This window comes from Hordeum vulgare, chromosome 5H (genome assembly GCF_904849725.1).
Source record: "Hordeum vulgare subsp. vulgare chromosome 5H, MorexV3_pseudomolecules_assembly, whole genome shotgun sequence".
Lineage (NCBI taxonomy): Eukaryota > Viridiplantae > Streptophyta > Magnoliopsida > Poales > Poaceae > Hordeum > Hordeum vulgare.
In genome coordinates, this window is record NC_058522.1 from 236,260,074 (window position 1) to 236,267,715 (window position 7,642).

Sequence of the window (7,642 nt, forward strand, 5' to 3'; positions counted from 1 at the left end):
GAACATACATGGAAAACAAGGTTGGAGCTCCATTTGTAGCACCGAAAAGGTGGTGCAATAGAAATGTGTACATGTCGATTCCAGCCAAAACTTTCCGAAGCGGACACCCACTTAATAGTACGGCTTTCCTACGACTCAAATCCACCAAAGAGAAACGTAGAAAGCAACCGTCTTTGAAAGACTCTGAGGGCCATCCAATCATCTTGTGCCTAGTCATGAATTATCTGAAATGCTCAATGCACACGATTAGTCCGCACAAACATTGTCATCGATCACTAAAACCACTTAGGGAGAAATACGCCCTAACAACATGGTATTGAAGATCAAAGAGAGAGAAGAAGCAATCTAGCTACTAGCTATGGACCCGTAGGTCTGTGGTGAACTACGCACGCATCATCGGAGGGGCAATGGAGTTGATGTAGATACCCTCCATGACCAATTCCCTCTCCGACAGATTACCGGAAAAGGCTTCGAGATTGGATCTCACGGGAACAGAGGCTCCCAACGGCGTAAAAGTATTTTTGTGGGAATATTTGGGAATTTATAGGCCAAAGAATAGGGTTAGGAGACCTCCAGGGGACCCATAAGCCAAGGGCGCGGCCACCCCCGTAGGGCGTGCACTGCAGGCTTGTGGCCTCGCGGCAGATGCCCTGCCCCCTACTACAAGTCTTCTGCATTTCTTGTGTTCCAAGAAAAATCATTCCGAAGATTTTATTCCGCTTGGACTCCGTTTAATATTCCCTATCTGCAATACTCAAAAACGTGGAAAAAACAGAAGCTCACACTAGGCTCTAGATTAATAGGTTAGTCCCGAAAATAATATAAAATAACATATTAATGCATATAAAACATCCAAAACATATAATATAATAGCATGGAACAATCAAAAATTATAGATACGTTGGAGATGTATCAAGCAGCCCCAAGCTTTATTCCTGCTCGCCCTCGAGTAGGTGAATGATAAAAATAGATTTTTTATGTGGAATGCTACTTAACATGTTTATCCATGTAATATTGTCTATTGTGGCATTAATATTTAGATCCATAAGATTAAAACAAAAGTCTAATATTGACATAAAAACAATAATATTTCAAGCATACTAATAGGGCAATTGCTTCCTTACGAAATAACATGGTCTTAGAAAGTTATGCCTACAAAATCATATGGGCTGGCAATGCAACAACTTCACCGCACAAAGTATCTAAATCATGCACAACCCTGATGAGAATCAAGCAATTGTTTCACACTTTTTATGTTCTCAAACCTTTTCAACTCTCATGCAATACATGAGCGTGAGCCATGGATATAACACTATAGGTGGAATAGAATGTGGTGGAGGTTGCAAAAAAGGAGAAGATAATCTCATATCAACTTGGCATATCAACGCGCTATGGATATGCCCATCAATAGATATTAATGTGAGTGGGTAGGGATTGCCATTCAACATCTGCATTAGAGCTATAAGTGTATGGAATCTCAAAAAGGAAACTAAGTGGTTGTGAAAAAGATATAATTCCACTAGTTATATGAAAGTGACAAAATAGGAGACTCTCTATGAAGAACATGGTGCTACTTTGAAGCACACAAAAAGGTAGTAGCGTTGTCCCTTCTCTCTTTCTCTCATTTTTTTTGTGGGCTTCTTTGCCTCTTTTATTTTTTTATGGGCTTCACTGGCCTATTTTTATTTTTTTGTAAAGTCCAGAGACTCATCCAAACTTGTGAGGGAATCATAGCTTCCATAATCCTTTTCTCACACAGTACAATGGTCTAATAATGCAAATCATCACACTTTTATTTACTTGCCACTCGATATCTAGAACAAAATATGACTCTACAAGCAATATGGAAGTGATGGTGCGTGTCACAAAATGAGACAGTGGTGTTGCATGGCAATATATCTCGGAATGGCTATGAAAATGCCATAATAGGTAGGTATGGTGGTTGTTTTGAGGAAAATATATGGTGGTTGTTTTGAGGAAGGTGGGTTTAATGTACCGGCGAGAGTTGCGCCGTACTAGAGAAGCTAGCAAAGGTGGAAGGGTGAGAGTGCGTATAATCCATGCACTCAACATTAGTCATAAAGAACTCACATACTTATTGCAAAAGCCTATTAGTTATCGAAGCAAAGTATTAGACGCATGCTCCTAGGGGAAGGGTTGGAAGGAGTTAACCATCGAGCAATCCCGGCCTCCACACAAAGGTTGACAATCATTACACAAATCATGCTCCGACTTCATCACATAACAATTCACCATACGTGCATGCTATGAGAATCACAAGCTTTAACATAAGTATTTTTTTAATTCACAATTACTTACTAGCATGACTCTCATGTTACCATCTTCATATCTCAAAACTATATGCAAGGAATCAAACTTCTCAGCATACTCAATGCACTTAATATGAAAGTTTTTATTATATCCCTCTTGGATGCCCATTATATTAGGACTAAATTCATAACCTAAACCAATTAACATGATGTTTAAAGCACTCTCAAAATAATATAAGTGAGGTATGAGAGTTATATAATTTCTATAAAACACAACATCGTTGTGCTCTAAAAGATATATGTGAAGTACTAGAGCAACATTGCCTAGCTCAAAAGATATAAGTGAAGCACAAAGAGTATTCTAATAAATTCACGATTCAGTGTGTCTCTCTAAAAAGATGTGTGCAGCAAGTATTATTGTGGCAAACTAAAAAGTAAAGACTCATATCATAGAAGACGCTCCAAGCAAAACACATATAATGTGGTGAATAAAAATATAGCCTCAAGTAAATTTACTGATGGATTGAAGACAAAAGAGGGGATGCCTTCCGGGGCATCCCCAAGCTTAGGCTCTTTGGTATCCTTGAATATGTCTTGGGGTGCCTTGGGAATCCACAAGCTTAGGCTCTTTCCACTCCTTATTCCATAGTCCATCAAATCTTTACCCAAAACTTGAAAACTTGACAACACAAAACTCAACAGAAAACCCATGAGATCCATTAGTATAAGAAAAATAAATCACCACTTTAGGTATTGTCGTGAACTCATTATTTATTTATATTTATGTAATATTTACTGTATTCCAACTTCTCCATGGTTCATACCCCCCGAACAACCCATAGATTCATCAAAATAAGCAAACAACACAAAGAAAACAGAATCTGTCAAAAACAGAACAGTCTGTAGCAATATGTTTACTTCGAATACTTTTGTAACTCCAAAACTTCTGAAAAAAAGAAAAATCTGTGCAATTTGTAAACCAATATTTTGTAAAAAGTTAAGATCAAAATCTCGTTCTAGTGAATTTATAAAATTCCTGGACTGAGAGCGAAAGTTTCTGTTTTTCAGCAAAATCAACTTGCAAACACCATAGACCATCCCAAAGGTCTTACTTGGCTCAAACACAAATTAAAACAAGAAAATACAATTATTACAGAGGTAATAATGTGTGCAGCACTCAAAAACATAAGCAAAAACAAAACCATAAAAATAAAATTGGGTTGCCTCCCAACAAGCGTTGTTGTATAACGCCCCCAGCTAGGCATAATGCAATAGATATAGGTATTGTCATCTTTGGTATGAAAATCCTCAATTGCACACTTGTGAACCCTAGGAGATCCTTTGGTTTTATCAATAATCATACTCCTAGGTGAGAAATCCAGAATTTCATTTGTAGTAATAAGTTTCGTAATAGAGCTAGGGTGAACGCTTATCATCTTAAGATCTTCATCACCTTTTCTAGAGGATTCACCCTTATTTTTAGGAACATAAGAAAACTCGGAAATCTTAGGAGGAGGAGTGGTTTTAATAGAGGCAAAGGCGGAACCCAAGTTGGTAATAATGTCCTCAAGCTTTCCAATTCTAGAAGAATCTTGATCCAGTTTTTCGTTAACTATGTGTTCCTTTTCCCTTCGGTTTTTTAAAATAACTAATACCTTAGATCCATATTGAGTAATATGATTATGAATATTTTTGTCAAAGTTTTCAATGACCTCAACGGTAGCAACTTTATTTTCAATAGCATCAAGCCTTCGCATCACATGTTCCAAAGTTAAGATTGTTTCATTAACCATGAGTGGGGGTGAACCTACCAGATTTGTCATAGCATTATAAGAATCAGAGGTATGGCTAACCAAGAAGTTTCCTCCCATGATGGTATCTAAAACATATCTATTCCCAGGAGAGACACCCACATAAAAATTGCGAAGGACAACAGTAGTAGATTGCCTACGAATAGATCTATTTTGAGCATTGCAAATTCTATACCAAGCATCTTTTAAGTTTTCTCCATCCCTTTGCTTAAAATAAAGAACTTCATTCTCATGAATACTGATACATCTCCAACGTATCTATAATTTTTGATGGTTTCATGCTATTATCTTGTCAAACTTTGGATGTTTTGCATGCCTTTTACATTTTTTTTGGGACTAACTTATTAACTCAGTGCCAAGTGCGAGTTCCTGTTTTTCCATGTTTTTGACCCCTTTCAGAGGAGGATTTTGAACGGAGTCCAAACGGAATGAAACTGCCAAAAAGATTTTTTCCGAAACAGAAAAATATCGGGAAGCCGGAGAATCAGGGCAGGGGGCCTGCAGGGACCCCACAAGCCCTCATGGCGCGGCCAGGGTGGCCCGCGCCTCCCTGGCTTGTGGGCTCCCTGGGCCACCTCTGCCCTAGGTTTTGCGCCTATATATTCCCTAAAATCCCAAAAAAACAGGAGATCATTGAAAGTACTTTTCCGCGGCCGCAAGCTTCTGTCTCCGCAAGATCCCATCTGGGGCACGTTCTGGTGCCCTGCCGGAGGGGGGATTCGGATATGGAGGGCTTCTTCATCAACACCATGACCTCTCCGATGATGCGTGAGTAGTTCACCATAGACATACGGGTCCATAGCTAGTAGCTAGATAGCTTCTTCTCTCTCTTGGATCTTCAATACAAAGTTCTCCATGATCTTCATGGAGAACTATCCGATGTAATCTTCTTTTGCGGTGTTTTTGTCGAGATCCGATGAATTGTGGATTTATGATCAGATTATCTATGAATCTTATTTGAGTTTCTTCTGATCTCTCTTATGCATGATTTCATATCCTTGTAATTCTCTTCGAGTTGTGGGTTTTGTTTGGCCAACTAGATCTATGATTCTTGCAATGGGAGAAGTGCTTGGTTTTGGGTTCGTACCGTGCGGTGACCTCACCTAGTGACAGAAGGGGTAGCAAGGCACGCATCATGTTGTTTCCATCAAGGGTAAAAGGATGGGGTTTTCATCATTGGTTTGAGATTATCCCTCTACATCATGTCATCTTGCTTAAGGCGTTACTCTGTTCGTCATGAACTCAATACACTAGATGCATGCTGGATAGCAGTTGATGTGTGGAGTAATAGTAGTAGATGCAGAAAGTATCGGTCTACTTGTCTCGGACGTGATGCCTATATGTATGATCATTGCCTTCGATATCGTCATGACTATGCGCGGTTCTATCAATTGCTCGACAGTAATTTGTTCACCCACCGTAATATTTGCGATTTTGAGAGAAGCCTCTAGTGAACACTATGGCCCCCGGGTCTACTCCACACTATATTTATAGCCTTACACTTTTTCTTCGTTGCACTTTCCGCCTTCAGATCTCACTTTGCAATCAATCTTGAAGGGATTGACAACCCCTTTATAGCGTTGGGTGCAATCTCTTTTATGTTTGCGAAGGTACTCTGGACTTGACGAGATTCTCCTACTGGATTGATACCTTGGTTCTCAAACTGAGGGAAATACTTACAGCTCCTGTGCTGCATCACCCTTTCCTCTTCAAGGGAAAAACCGACGCAAGCAAGAGAAGTAGCAAGAAGAATTCCAGGCGTTGCCGGGGAAGGACTTTTGTTGCCGTAGCAGAAGAATTTCTGGCGCCGTTGCCGGGGAGTATCAAGTCAAGAACTCATCCAAGTAGGTGTCACAAACTCATCTCTTGCATTTACTTTGTTCGCCAGTTGCCTCTCATTTTCCTCTCCCCCACTTCACCAATTTGCCTTTTTGTTTGCCTTTTCCGTTTGCCTTTTCGTTCACCCTTTTTCTCTCGCTTGCTTTCTGTTCGTGTGTGTGGGATAGTCTACCTGTCCTCATGGCTAGATCCACCACTTCGAACGATACTCCCGAGAGCGAAGTTCTCAATTTCAAACAAATTGAGGAAGAAAACTTAAAGGACGCTTGGTATAGGACTTGCAATGCTCAGAGTAGATCTACTCATAAGCAATCCACTACCATCCTGCTTCGTAGTTTTTATGTGGGTGTTTCTCCTTGGAATAGGTATATTCTTGACACCATCATAGGTGGAAATTTCTTAGGTAGCTATACCGTTGATTCTTACGGAACTGTAATCGATTTGGTAGGCTCACCCCCACTCATGGTTAATGGAACTACCTTAACTCTGGAACATGTGATGCGTAGGCTGGATTTCATTGAAAATAAAGTTGCTACGATCGAACTCATTGAGAATTTGGATAGGAAGATCGACAATAAAATCTCTCAGTACGGATCCAAGGTCGGAATGGTTTTGAAAAATTTAAAGGAGAAGGAACCCACAGTTAACGAAAAGCTAGGTCATGATTCCGCTAGGATTGGCAAACTAGAGGATGTTATAACCAACTTGGGTTCCGCTTTTGCTGCTATGCAAAATACTCCAAACTTTGCCACAACAAGGTCACCAATTCTGTTTTTGTTCCCAAAAATAGTGGTGAATCATCTAGCAAGAAATATGAAAACCTTAAGATGATAAGTGATCACGCCACTTATGGTTTGAGCACCAAAGACGACGATACGTGATTCTATCGCTTTTATGCCTAGCTAAGGGTGTTGAACAATACCGCTTGTTGGGAGGCAACCCAATGAATTTATCTTTTTCTTTCTGTTTTGTTGCGTACACACCATCATAATTCTGTTGTGATTGTGTTTTTTGTGTTTCTTTTTGTGTTTGAGCCAAGCAAAACCTTTATGACTAGTCTTGGTAATGGTTGTTTGATCCTGCTGGAAAAAGACACAAACTTTTCGCTCACGAGATAATTTTTCATTTTTATTCAGAAAGAGATTTTGAGTTGATTCTTTTTGCTGCTGGTTGATATGCTTTTTTCCCAGGCAGTCGTAATTTTTCAGAAGTTGTGAGGTACCAGAAGTGTACGAAGTATACAGATTGCTACAGACTGGTCTGTTTTTGACAGATTCTGTTTTTGTTGAGTTGGTTGCTTGTTTTGATGAAACTATGGTTAGTATCGGGGGGTACTAGCCATGGAAAAAGGAGAATACAGTATCCCAACATCAATATAGATAGAATTCAAGTTTGTTACAGTACCAAAAGAGGTGGTAGTTTGTTTTCTTGTGCTAATGTCATCACGAGTTTCTGTTTAAGTTTTGTGTTGTGAAGTTTTCAAGTTTTGGGTGATGTTCTCATGGACAAAGAGATAAGGAGTGGAAAGAGCTCAAGCTTGGGGACGCCCAAGGCATCCCAAGCCAAATTCAAGGACACCAAAAATCCTAAGCTTGGGGATGCCCTGGGAAGGCATCCCCTCTTTCGTCTTCAATCCATCGGTAACATTACTTGGAGCTATTTTTTATTCACCACATGATATGTGTTTTGCTTGGAGCGTCTTGTATCGTAGGAGTCTTTTCT